The following is a 13591-nucleotide window of genomic DNA, read 5'->3' as shown; positions in this document are numbered from 1 at the left end:
GAAGCTTCTGCACCTCAAAGGAAATAGCCGCCCAGGATACAAGAGCCACCCACTGAGTGGGAGAAACTATTCACCCAATACCCATCAGATAAGGGGCTAATCTCCAAAATATACAAGGCACTGACAGAACTTTACAAGAAAAAAACATCTAATCCCATCAAAACATGGGGAGAAGAAATGAACAGACACTTTGACAAAGAAGAAATACAAATGGCCAAAAGACGCATGAAGAAATGCTCCACATCACTAATCATCAGGAAGATGCAAATCAAAACAATGATGAAATACCACCTCACACCACAGAGAATGGCACACATCACAAAGAATGAAAATAAACAGTGTTGGCGGGGATGTGGAGAGAAAGGAACTCTTATCCACTGCTGGTGGGAATGCCGTCTAGTTCAACCTTTATGGAAAGCGATATGGAGATTCCTCCAAAAACTGGAAATCGAGCTCCCATACGATCCAGCTATACCACTCCTAGGAATATACCCTAGGAACACAAAAATACAATACAAAACCCCCTTCCTTACACCTATATTCATTGCAGCACTATTTACCATGGCAAGACTCTGGAAACAACCAAGATGCCCTTCAACAGACGAATGGCTAAAGAAACTGTGGTATATATGCACAATGGAATATTATGCAGCTGTCAGGAGAGATGGAGTCATGAAATTTTCCTATACATGGATGTACACAGAATCTATTATGCTAAGTGAAATAAGTCAGAGAGAGAGAGAAAAACACAGAATGGTCTCACTCATCTATGGGTTTTAAGAAAAATGAAAGACATTCTTGCAATAATAATTTTCAGACACAAAAGAGAAAAGAGATGGAAGTTCCAGCTCACCGCAGGAAGCTCACCACAAAGAGTGATGAGTTTAGTTAGAGAAATAACTACATTTTAAACTGTCCTAATAATGAGAATGTATGAGAGAAATGGAAAGCCTGTTTAGAGTACAGGCGGGGGTCGGGTGGGGAGGAGGGAGACTTGGGACATTGGTGATGGGAATATTGCACTGGTGATGGGTGGTGTTCTTTACATGACTAAAACCCAAACACAATCATGTATGTAATCAAGGTGTTTAAATAAAATATAAAAAAAAGCCTTAGCAAGCCTTAATAAAAAAAAAAGTGGCATAATCCAAGCGACTAACCACATAAGCTATCCAATGGTCTCCAGAGGAAGTTTTCAATAAAGCAGTTCACTTACAGTTATTGAGGGTCCAGGTTCAGCTTGTCCCAGTGTCATTTGCTGTTGTTCCTCATATAGCTCCTAGAATGGGAAGTTGATCCCCATTCCCTTATCCCCTTGGAGGGGAAAAAGATCTTGGTGATATAAATCCAAGGCAAATAATCCACACAGAGAGCAGTGTCAAAAAGGGGCCATAGGGGGTGGGGTGGAGAGATAGCATGAAAGTAAGGCATTTGCCTTTCATGCAGAAGGTCGTTGGTTCAAATCCTGGCATCCCATATGGTCCCCCGAGCCTGCCAGGAGCGATTTCTGAGTGTGGAGCCAAGAGTAACCCCTGAGCACTGCTGGGTTTGACCCAAAAATCAAGAAGGGGGGGAGGGGGGGACACGAGGCCAGAGAAATAACATGGAGGTAGGGTGTTTGCCTTGCATGCAGAAGGATGGTGGTTTATATTCCAGCATCCCATATGGTCCTCCGAGCCTTCCAGGAGCTATTTCTGAGTGTAGAGCCAGGAGTAATCCCTGAGCACTGCCAGGTATGACTCAAAAAAAAAAAAAATCATTCAAAAGAAGGCCTTACTTTTGGGCCAGAGAGAGTAGCATGGAGGTTGCCTTGCATTCAGAAGGATGGTGGCTCAAATCCCGGCATCCCATATGGTCCCCAGTGCCTGCCAGGAGTGATTCCTGAGCATAGAGCCAGGAGTAACCCCTGAGAGCTGCCGGGGGTGACCCAAAAACAAAAACACATACTCTCGGATGTAGACTCCCTCTCAGCCTACCACCAGCTCCAAAAACCTCAAGCCAGCCAGAAAATTGCTCCAACCGACTCCAAGCACCTCACTCCCCCCACTCTTTTTTTTTTTTTTTTTTTTTGTGGTTTTTGGGTCACACCCGGCAGTGCTCAGGGGTTATTCCTGGCTCCAGGCTCAGAAATTGCTCCTGGCAGGCACAGGGGACCATATGGGGCGCCGGGATTCGAACCGATGACCTCCTGCATGAAGGGCAAACGCCTTACCTCCATGCTATCTCTCCGGCCCATCCCCCCACTCTTTATTCCGCTTTCAATAAGGCCCCCACCTGGTGGGAAAACAGGCAGACTTTGAACATTCATTAAGAATAAAAGTTGGGGCCGGAGAGATAGCATGGAGGTAAGGCGTTTGCCTTTCATGCAGGAGGTCATCGGTTCGAATCCCGGCTCCCCATATGGTCCCCCGTGCCTGCCAGGAGCAATTTCTGAGCCTGGAGCCAGTAATAACCTCTGAGCACTGCTGGGTGTGACCCAAAAAAAACCACAAAAAAAAAAAAAAAGAATAAAAGTAGGGCCCGGAGAGATAGCACAGCGGCGTTTGCCTTGCAAGCAGCCGATCCAGGACCAAAGGTGGTTGGTTCGAATCCCGGTGTCCCATAGGGTCCCCCGTGCCTGCCAGGAGCTATTTCTGAGCAAACAGCCAGGAGTAACCCCTGAGCACCGCCGGGTGAGGCCCAAAAACAAAAAAAAAAAAAAAAAAAAAAAAGAATAAAAGTAGTTCATATGGTTCTTGTTGACTGTCTCCTGAAAACTGATTATTATTTTTCCAATGGTCTTGCGACCAGTCTTTTGGGCTGACATACCTATGTCCTTCCTGCAAAGCTTTTATAAGCTTAGAAAATTCTTCTGCCACCTTGCCTTTAAGTCCCAACAGATATAACCTACTAATGTCCTCCTTATAATGCTTTTGGTAAAAGTAATGAGTCAATTGGGGTTATTATATATGCATTGTAATACTGAGTTCAAATAATAAATGTTCAAATAATAAATAATAAATGTTCAAATAAAATTGTCTGTCTTAATGGTTCAAATAAATTATGAAGTCCAGTGACTGCAGAACCCCTTTCCACATCTATAGAATCGAGATCATGGAAATGGTTATTTCCGTTCTTGGCTGTCTCTATCTCATTGTGTGGTGTTAACTTATTGTCCCGGTTACCTGTTGAAGTTGCGACTTCTTTTCTGTTCTTGTTTGAATGACCTATGTCAGTTCTGAGGGATATTATACCATCTTATCTTGCATTTGTGTCTGAAGTTTTTCATTTATGGAATCCTGCTTCCGGCAAGGTAAAGTGGGACCCAGAGTTTCTTGCCTGAGTTATCTGTTAAAACATAAGCACACCCTCTTCCATGAATGAGATTACCAGAAATCCATTTATTGTCCATTTTTACCCATAGAGGTGAATCAACTATTTTTGTACCTGAGCATCCTCTTTAAAGTGTCTTTCTGCAGCAGTATAGGTTTCTCCTTGAGGTAAACTTAAGAAGTTTAGTGAAAATAATATTAAAGACAGAATGTCAGTGGGTGGCATGCCACTTTTTCTATACTTCAATAGTTGAATTTTGAGTCTTGTGAGCTCTTTAAACTATGGCTTGTCTGGTAGACTTATATGGTAAACCTGTGATGTGTTTGATTTGCCATTCCTTGCAAAATGATTGAAAACTTTTGCTTACAGAGGTGGGGCCATTGTCTGTCTTAATGGTTTGGAGAACTTCCATAACAAAAAAGCATTATGGCAAGAAGTTACAAACTGCTTTAGTGCTTTTGGAAGTCAGTAGAATTCCTCATATAAAATGGGAGTAGGTATCCAACACCACATAAAGATAGGGTTTTTTTGGGGGGAGGTCACACCCAGTGATGGTCAGGGGTTACTCCTGGCTATGCACTCAGAAATTGCTCCTAGCTTGGGGGACCATCTGAGACACCGGGGATCAAACTGAGGTCTGTCCGGGTTCAGCCACGTGATAAGGCAAAAGCCCCACTGCTGTGCTATCACTGCAGCCCCAAAGATATGGTTTTTTAAGGAAAATTCAACCCGTGTAATATCAATTTGCCGCAATTCTGTAACATTAGTTACATTAGTAATATTAGTTATGTTAGTCTGTAACATTCGGGGGTTTGCCCCAGCCACATGTGTTCAAGGGTGCACAGAGGGTACATGTTTCAACTACTTTTCTGCCCTGCCTCCATAGAATATAATAACTGACATACAATCGACAGGCATTTGTATGTAATGCTGCATGTATCACTGTAGGAGCCATAAACATTGGCATAGCCAGGTGATCAGCAGTTTCATTCCCTTTTAGTTATTGGCCCTGGAAAGCCAAAATGAGCTCTAATACGAGTAATAAATATAGGCTCAGACATTTTTGTAAAAGTGCTTGTAATTTCTGTAGAAAATCTTGAACAATCTGATTATGAACATTTAAATAATCTTTTACTATGTCTGGGAATAAACTTACCATGTAAGATGATTCACTTACTATGCTACATGGCTCTGAAACACATGATAATAAGTGATTTAAAGTAGCAAGCTCCACTTGCTGAGCAGACTTAAACTTAGTATGAACTACTGTTGTCAGTGAAGGGCCAGTTAGACCCCCTTTTCCTGATGCTGACCCATCAATGTCAAACACGGGGTTATCAGGTGTAGGAGAGGAGCCAGCTTATGGAGATACATTTTCCATTGTAAGTATTGAGATGGGTCGAGACAGATCTTCGCCACACATTTATATCTCTATGGGTCCAAGTTGTATCACTACTCCAGATACCAAGGTGTCTAATAGAATACTAAGTGCATGCTTTTAAAAACTGACTAAGATTGTGTGCACGTAAACCTTCATAAGTTGAGGCCATTATATCCTCTTGCTGGGGAAAATTTATTCCTGAGTCTCTCTCATGACCAATTCCTTGCAGAATTGGCCCCTGAGGTCGGATATTTTTCCAGCGGTATGTTTCAGAATCTGTATTAATCCCGACCTCTCTAAGAACTAGTCGCTTAGGTGAATTGTTTTCCTGGTGAGGAAAACTTGCTTCCAAATCTGTATTTATACCGATCTCTCTTATGACAAGCCATTTTGGGAAACAGTGGGTTTACCCCACTTTCCATTGAAGTCTGTAGGGCAGGCATAGGACCTGGACCACACACCCTAGACTTTTGTGAAGGGAGTGTGGCTGAGAGGTTTGCAGATCTGCCCTCTTCCCCAGTTGATTGGGCTACGTTAGTTTCTTGTGTACAATCAGTTTCAGGCAAAACATTAGAATGGTTCTCTATATTTTCTTTTTTCTTTTTCTTTCTGGTTTTGGGCCACACTCGGTGACGCTCAGGGGTTACTCCTAGCTATGCGCTCAGAAATGGCTCTCCGGGCTTGGGCGACTATATGGGACGCTGGGGGATCGAACCGCGGATCTTCCAAGGTCAGCGTGGGCAAGGCAAACGCCTTACTGCTTGCACCACTGCTCCGGCCTCTCTCCATATTTTCTATAGGTCCTACCTGACCCACGCTAGCTGTTGGGACTAACGGGTTATCCGGCCCATCGCCAGTAGGTGGCGGTGTGGGACCAGTTTCATTGTTTCTATTTTGACCACGTGTTGTAACGGTAAAAACCTGTGGGTTCAGGCTGTTCTGACTTTCAGAGAAAAACTGGAACCAACTCAGACATTTTCTAAAATTAATCTGAGGTTTTTTGTTTGTTTGTTTTTGGGCCACACCCGGCGGTGCTCAGGGGTTACTCCTGGCTATCTGCTCAGAAATAGCTCCTGGCAGGCACGGGGGACCATATGGGACACAGGGATTCGAACCAACCACCTTTGGTCCTGGATCTTCTGCTTGCAAGGCAAACGCCGCTGTGCTATCTCTCCGGCCCCTAATCTGAGTATTAAAAACAAACAAACAAACAAACAAAAATCTGACACTTTCCGTGCTAAGTCTAAATTTTCTGTCCGCATTTTCTTTATCTCTGCATTCTTATAATTCAACATTGTTGCAAGTCAGCCCCTGAAGAGGTTGACTGATGGAGGGAGGGAGGATGAGGCCTTTCTCTTCCAACTCGGAGCACGCGTCCATCCGCCACCCTGTTCAGTTGGCGGTTCTGAGTTGAAGCAGCAGGTAAACAGCTCGCAGACAGTCAGGCTTATGGAAATATTAGCTTTATTCGGTGGACAAGACTGAAGTCCAAAGCCTCAGCATCAGTTCCAGCAAAAAGCCCCCCGCCTTCCACAAACCCTTGTTTTTATCCCCCAGAATCAGGTACCACCCAATGGTGGGATCAGATACCACCCAATGGTGGAAGCAGAATCAGGTACCACCCTAGGGTGGGGGCAGAATGCCAGGTCACACCCTACGGTAGGGCACAATCACCGATCAGGGTAGGGTCAGTAACATCATAATCCCATAAAATGTTTACATACACAACACAACATAACAAAGAAAACCAACATAAACATTCCCATCAAATTATAATATCCATATTTGCCATGTTCCTAGGCCTATCTGCAAACCAACTAGACCAACTCACAAATCCAAAACGGTGGAACCCATCCAAAAAAGCCTGAAATTAGCTCAGCAATATCTAGTCAATTCCATGTTACGGGCACCATTTTCTTGAATCTAAACCCTCCCGTTCAGACCCCAAACACTGGAAAGCCAGTTCTTAACTAGGAGGCATTCAGCCAAATGATCACACACACACTTAGAGAAAGATTTAAAAATTTTCCCATGTTACCCTAACTCCAGTCCACCCTCTAAGCATGAAGAAGCTCTGGGAATGAAAGACAGGCCTCCTCTTCCATCCTTGCTTTTTATCTATGGAAAAAAAGTCACACCTAGAAGGTGGAACTATCCGGCTTCGCTACCAATTAAAGGTGCTGCATTCATAGAATAACATCCAATGAGAAACCATGTGGGAGTTGATTGACAAGGAGACAGAAAAATACTGCAATCCAACACATTATCATCTCAAGTTTATAGAGTTCCCTATTTGACTGCTAAATAGGCTAGAAAAGGCTGTAGGAATTCTTTTATGCCTTATCTTCTTAGCAAAAGGTATTGAGCATCGTTTGTGCTTTTCTCTTTCAAGTTTGTCATTCTTTAGTTGGTCATTAAATGGACCAGAGTGTTGTTGCCATTTCTTTTGATCGCGTGGACAGGAATTCTCTGATGGAGGGTGCTTTCTGGCAGATGTTCCTAGGAAAATCCGAGAGGCATGACTATGTTTCATTGATGTCTGAGGACATTCTGACTGGAGAAGGCGAGAGAGCAGAAGGGATATAGATGGCTTTCTGGTTTTATTTCTGCTGAAAGAGAAAAGTTTTGGTCAGATTATGCTGACAAGGCTGTCTGGACAACAGATAGTTCTATCGTCTACTACTCTCTTCTCCTAGCTTTCCTTATATAGTTGATAAAGCAAGATAAAATACATATGCTCGTAAATATTGTCTGTGGGTCTTTGTTTGGATTTTAGAGTCACACCTGAGCTGCTCAGAGCTTACACCTGGATCTGTGCTTTGGGACACTCCTGCCACGCATTGAAAACTGTATGAGTTCAAATCCTGACATTCCATATGGTCCCCTAAACCTGCCAGGAAGATTTCTGAGCAAAGGGCCAGGAGTAACCCTTAAGCACTGCCAGGTGTGGACCCAAAAGAATCAAAAAGGGGGGGGGAATAAGTTAGTATTGTAATAATATCTAGACACAATAGACAGGAGTGCTGGAAGGACCGCTCAATTAAAAGAACCTTGCACAAAACGCAAAGTGTAGTTAGAGCACAAACTACACTGACAACTCCCATGACAAAGACAGAGAGAGAGGGAGAAGTACACTGCCTTCCTAGAGACAGGCAGTGAGGCATGGTAGGGAAAGGGGGATATTGGTGTTGGGAAAGTTTCACTGGTGAAGGACAATATTTTCTATGAGAAAAACCTACTATGAACATTACAGCAACCATGATGCTTACCAAAACAAACTTTTTGCTTTTTTGGTTTTGTTTTGTTTTTTCGGGCCACACCCATTTGATGCTCAGGGATTACTCATGGCTAAGCGCTCAGAAATTGCCCCTGGCTTGGGGGGACCATATGGGATGCTGGGGGGTGGAACTGCGGTCCTTCCTTGGCTAGCGCTTTTCAAAGCAGACACCTTACCTCTAGCACCACCTCGCCAGCCCCCAAAATAAACTTTTTAAAAGAAAGTGAGTTCATCCCTGCCATGTGATTTGGCACATGGTAGACATTTTAAACTGCCTCTGCTCTGCTCTGAGGTGGCTGTAAACCACCCAACCCAGAACAGTTCCTGAAGACACTACAAAAGAGAACAGGTCCTGAGGGTACGTCATCAGATGTGAACTGTCTCTGCCCATGAATGGCAGAGCTGGAGTTAAGCCACACTGCTTTGCACAAATCTCCTATCCAATGAACCCCAGCACAACACTTAGAAAACACCACAAACACAGCATGACCATTGAAACAACACAGGCCAACACCATGCATAGAAAATGAAGATGGCACCTCTGATGACTTGAAAAGTGCCAACCACTTATTTAGCCTCTCAGATAAGGAATTAAGAGAAGAAATGTAGAGAATGTTCATAGACCTCAAAGAAAATAAGGATTGAGCTGAACGAACCACAAACAAGAATCAAGAGTAGGGGCAATGCTCACTTCAGCAGCACATATACTAAAATTGGAACCATACAGAGAAGATTAGCATGGCCCCTGTGCAAGGATGACATGCAAAAAGAAAGAAAGAAAGAAAGAAAGAAAAGAGAGAAAGAAAAGAAAGAAAAGAAAGAAAGAAAGAAAGAAGAAAGAAAGAAAGAAGAAAAGAAAGAAAGAAAGAAAGAAAGAAAGAAAGAAAGAAAGAAAAAGAAAGAAAGAAAGAAAGAAAGAAAAGAAAGAAAGAAAAGAAAGAAGAAAGAAAGAAAGAAAGAAAGAAAGAAAGAAAGAAGAAAGAAAGAAAGAAAGAAAGAAAGAAAGAAAGAAAGAAAGAAAGAAAGAAAGAAAGAAAGAAAGAAAGAAAGAAAGAAAGAAAGAAAGAAAGAAAGAAAGAAAAAGAAAGAAGAAAAGAAAGAAAGAAAGAAAGAAAGAAAGAAAAAAAGAAAGAAAGAAAGAAAGAAAGAAAGAAAGAAAGAAAGAAAGAAAGAAAGAAAGAAAAGAGAAGAGAAGAGAAGAGAAGAGAAGAGAAAAGAAAAGAAAAGAAAAAGAAAAAGAAAAAGAAAAATAGGGGCCAATTTTCTTTCTGCAGAAGGCAGCCCAGAAAACACCAACGAATTAATCTCTCCAGGACCCAAACCTGGTAAGATCTCCCCACCCAAAAAACGTGGGGGCCGATTCCTGCCGTGTGTTTGGGCACCAAGAGCCACTATAAAGGACTGCAGCCTTGCCCCCTGCCTGCTTTTTGAGTGGAGCCAGAGGAGCACAGTCACTCCGCTTCGGCCAGCGACCACACACATCTTTTAATCCCTGAACCCCACCACAGTACATAGCAAAAACCACATTATAAGCGTGGCAATGGGAAAACAATGCAGGACAGCCCCTTGTATAGAGAATAAAGATGAAGATGACCTGAAAAGTACCAAAGAGCTAGGTATCCTCTCAGATAAGGTGTATAGAGAAGAAATATGGAGGATGTTCATGGAGCTCAAAGAAAGCATAGATAGACTTGAATGAAACACAAATAGGAATCAAGAGGATATGAAGATTGAAATTAGAAAACTTCAGACTGAAATAACAGGTCTGAAAAATCGGTAGATGAATTGAAAACCTCAGTGGAAAGCCTCTCCAATGGAGTAACAGTGGCTGCCAACAGGGTCAGTGAGCTGGAGGATGAGATGCAAAATAACTCCATACAGCAGAAGAGATTGGAAGAGAACCTTAAAGCAAATGATCAGACAATGGATAAACTACTCAAAGATTACTCAATTTTCAGATGAAAATAGGAGTCTTTGATAAATTCAATAGAAACAACATAGAAATAACTGAAGTCCTAGAGACCCAGGAGGAGAATAAAAATAAGAGGATTTGGTGAAAGAGTGGGAAGAAGAGTAAGAAGAAGAAGGGGAAGAAGAGAAAGAAGAAAAAGAAGAGGAGGAAGAAGAGAAAAAAGAACAGGAAGAAGAGTAAAATGACGGCGACAAAGAGTAAGAAGGGGAATAGAAAGAAAAAGAGAAGGAAGAGGAAGAATAGGAGGAAGAAGAGAAAGAAAGAGGAGGAAGAAGAAAAGGGAAAAAGAACACAAGAGTGGAGGCTAGAGATGTGGTTCGATTGTAAAGCAAATGACCTATACATGTAAATGCCTATATTTGATCCCAGATACTCACATGTTCATGCTCTATTATTCTCACAACTTTTATGAAATCATGTGTATCTGTATGTATAAATATGTGGTATACTTATGCATGCTCACATCTAATAATGCAACTGTATAAAAATATACAGGCAGGGACAAGGAAGGGGGCATTGGTGGTGGGCATGTTGCACTAATGAAGGGGGGTGTTCTGTTTATGACAGAAACCCAACTACAATCATGCCTGTAATCCTGGTGCTTAAAGGTTTTATTTAAAAAAAAAAAAAAAAGTGCCATGGGCCCGGAGAGATAGCACAGCAGCGTTTGCCTTGCAAGCAGCCGATCCAGGACCAAAGATGGTTGGTTCAAATCCCGGTGTCCCATATGGCCCCTCGTGCCTGCCAGGAGCTATTTCTGAGCAGACAGCCAGGAGTAACCCCTGAGCAACGCCGGGTGTGGCCCCCCAAAAAAAAGTGCCAGAGTGGTTGCACAAGCAGTAAGGTGTCTGCTTTGCCCATGCTAGCCTAGGATGGACTGAGGTTCAATCCCCCAGCATCTCACATAGTCCCCCAAGCCAGAAGCGACTTCTAAGCACATAGTCAGGATTAACCCCTGAGCATCACTGCGTGTGGCCAAAAAAAAAAAAAAAAGAGTAGGGGCCGGAGAGATAGCACAGCAGTAGGGCGTTTGCCTTGCATGCAGTGGATCTAGGACAAATGATGGTTTGAATCTCGGCATCCCATATGGTCTCCAGTGCCTGCCAGGAACGATTTCTGAGCACAGAGCCAGGAGTAACCCCTGAGCATCACCAAATATAACCCCAAAACAAAACAAACAAAAGAATTAAGAGTAGGGGTTGGAAAGAAGCATTTGTCCAACCCTGGATAAACTTGGTTCATTTTCTGGCATCTCATATGGTCCCCCAAGCTTGCGAGGAGCGATTTTCTGAGCACAAACCGAGGAGTAACCCTAAAAGCCAATCAACTGATAAATAAATAAACTGCTGTAAAAAAAAAAAAAGAGAGAGAGAGTGCTCGCTTTGGCAGCACATATACTAAAATTGTAACAATACAGAGAAGATTAGCATGCCCCTGGGCAAGGAGGACACGCAAATTCATGAAGCATTCCATATTTTTAAAAAGTAAACTAAAAAAAAAGAAGAAAAAAGAATTAAGAGTATATAAAAACAAAAATGAGAAAACTACCACCAGAAATAAAAGACTCAAAACTTGGTAAGTGAAAGGAGAACCTCACTGGAAAGCCACTCCAACACATTACTAGCAACAGAGGACTGAATCAGTGTGTTGGAAGATGAGGTGCATAACAATTCCATACAACAAAAGAGCCTAGAGAAGTGGCGCAGGGCATAAGGTGTGTCTGCCTTGTGTGCACTAGCCAAGGACGAACTATGGGTCCCGTATGGTCTCCCAAGCCAGGAGCTTGAGATTTCTGAGCGCAAAGCCAGGAGTAAGCCTTGAGTGTCACCGAGTATGGCCAAAAAAAAAAATTTACAAAAGAAGAGATATAAAAAGAGCCTTGGGATAACTGTCGAGCGCCTACCTGCTGTTTTCTCTCTGGCCCCCTTTCAGCGACTTTTCAGTGGCCTCACTTGCACCCCCTATTTCCCGGCTCCCCACTCTCACTGGCCTGGTTGCAGAAACCCAGCAGCTCCGGAGCCAGAACCCCACCCCCAGGCCAGCCCAGCATGGTGTCAGGATGTGACCTGGCATTCTGCTCCCACCTTAGGGTGGTACCTGATTCTGCTCCCACCATTGGGTCCAATCCAGGATCCTAACCTTGAGCTCACCTCTACTGTCTTCTCAGACTTCTGTGACCCAGAAAGAACCCCATAATTCCTGCCTTTCCTGTCTGCAGAAGTGTCGACCAGAAGAAACCCTATAGAGGGGCTGAAGTGGTGGCACAAGCTGAAGGAAGAAGGAGCATACATGAATAGCTTAATGACGCAGCTTATAGAATTAGAAAATGATCAACAAAAGAAACTAAAAGTAGGGAGACAGAAGGAAATAACAAAGCTGAGAGCAGAAATCAATGAAATGGAAACCCAAAAAACAATTCGAAAGATCAACAAAAGCAGAGTTGGTTCTTTGAAAAAATAAACAAGATTGATAGACCATTGGCAAAACTCACAAAGCAAAAGAGAGAGAGAAACTTGATAGCGAGTATTAGAAATAAAAAGGGGGAGATCACTACAGATACTGCAAAGATTCAAAAGGTATTCAGAGAATACTTTGAGAACCTCTATGCCACTAAATATGAGAACCTGGACGAAATGGATAAATTTCTGAACTCATATAACCTTCCACGGTTGAATAAAGAAGATGTAGCATATCTAAACACCCCCATCACTATTGAGGAAATTAAAACCGTAATCAAAAATTTGCCCAAAAACAAAAGCCCAGGCCCTGATGGATTCACGAATAAATTCTTTCAAACCTTTCTAGAGGAACTACTACCAATCCTGGCCAGGCTCTTTTATAAAATCGAAAAAACAGGAACACTTCCAAATAGCTTTTATGAAGCCAACATCACCTTGATACCAAAACCAGACAGAGATGCTGCCAAAAAAGAAAATTACAGACCAATATCCCTGATGAACACAGATGCAAAGATCCTCAACAAAATCCTGGCGAACAGGATCCAGTGCCTCATCAAGAAGATCATTCACTTTGATCAAGTAGGTTTCATCCCAGGAATGCAAGGATGTTTAACATCCGTAAATCTATCAACATAATACACAACATAAACAACAAGAAAAATAAAAATCACATGGTCTTATCAATAGACGCAGAAAAAGCATTTGATAAGGTTCAACACCCATTCTTGATGAAAACTCTCAGCAAGATAGGAATAAAAGGAACCTTTCTCAATATAGTTAAAGCCATCTACCACAAACCAGTGGCAAATACTATCTTCAGTGAAGAAAAACTAAAAGCCTTCCCTCTAAATTCTGGTAAAAGACAAGGCTGTCCTCTCTCACCACTCCTATTCAACATAGTACTGGAAGTACTTGCTATAGCGATTAGGCAAGAAAAAGATATCAAGGGAATCCAGATAGGAAAGGAAGAAGTCAAGCTCTCACTGTTTACAGATGACATGATACTCTACTTAGAAAACCCTAAAGACTCTACCAAAAAGCTTCTAGAAATAATAGATTCATATAGCAAAGTGGCAGGCTACAAAATTAACACACAAAAATCAATGGCCTTTTTATACACTAATAATGATAGGGAAGAAATGGACATTAAGAGAACAATCCCATTCACATTAGTGCCACACAAACTCAAA

At 42.4% G+C, this 13591-nt stretch overlaps 2 non-coding genes across 2 annotated transcripts; both read left to right on the top strand.

Annotated features, from left to right (window-relative positions):
* The first annotated feature begins 8653 nt into the window (after positions 1-8653).
* Positions 8654-8761, top strand: LOC126031775 (U6 spliceosomal RNA). Its single transcript, XR_007503605.1, has one exon. It is a non-coding gene; the product is annotated as a U6 spliceosomal RNA (small nuclear RNA).
* Positions 8762-11315: 2554 nt separating this feature from the next.
* Positions 11316-11421, top strand: LOC126031672 (U6 spliceosomal RNA). The gene has a single exon (XR_007503504.1). It is a non-coding gene; the product is annotated as a U6 spliceosomal RNA (small nuclear RNA).
* Positions 11422-13591: the final 2170 nt, after the last annotated feature.

Source organism: Suncus etruscus, chromosome 15, assembly GCF_024139225.1.
Source record: "Suncus etruscus isolate mSunEtr1 chromosome 15, mSunEtr1.pri.cur, whole genome shotgun sequence".
NCBI lineage: Eukaryota > Metazoa > Chordata > Mammalia > Eulipotyphla > Soricidae > Suncus > Suncus etruscus.
Note: the sequence above shows the minus strand (reverse complement) of the source record. Positions and strands in the feature narration are given on the sequence as shown.